This window comes from Nestor notabilis, unplaced genomic scaffold (genome assembly GCF_000696875.1).
Source record: "Nestor notabilis isolate BGI_N333 unplaced genomic scaffold, ASM69687v1 scaffold28230, whole genome shotgun sequence".
NCBI classification, from domain to species: Eukaryota; Metazoa; Chordata; class Aves; order Psittaciformes; family Psittacidae; genus Nestor; species Nestor notabilis.
In genome coordinates, this window is record NW_009911327.1 from 2,280 (window position 1) to 2,580 (window position 301).

The following is a 301-nucleotide window of genomic DNA, read 5'->3' on the forward strand; positions in this document are numbered from 1 at the left end:
TGGGCCACGCGTCTCTCGGTGCTGATGCTCAGTGAGAAGGCTGCTTCCCGGCTCTCCCACCCGGATCATCCGGATGCACGACCCAAAGGAAAGACAAGAAGAGGATGGGGAGAGGCCTGTGCCAATCGTACAGCCAGGGGGGACGCGGCAGGACGCGCAAAGTACCGAAGTTCAAGCACCAGAAGGACAATAAAAACCCAAGACCTAAGATACCAAATCCATGGAGGGGGCAAGGGGAGGGGTCTGACCCTTCTGGCTTGTTCCCTGGTGGCAATCTCCACCCCCAGTGCAGCCGCAGCCG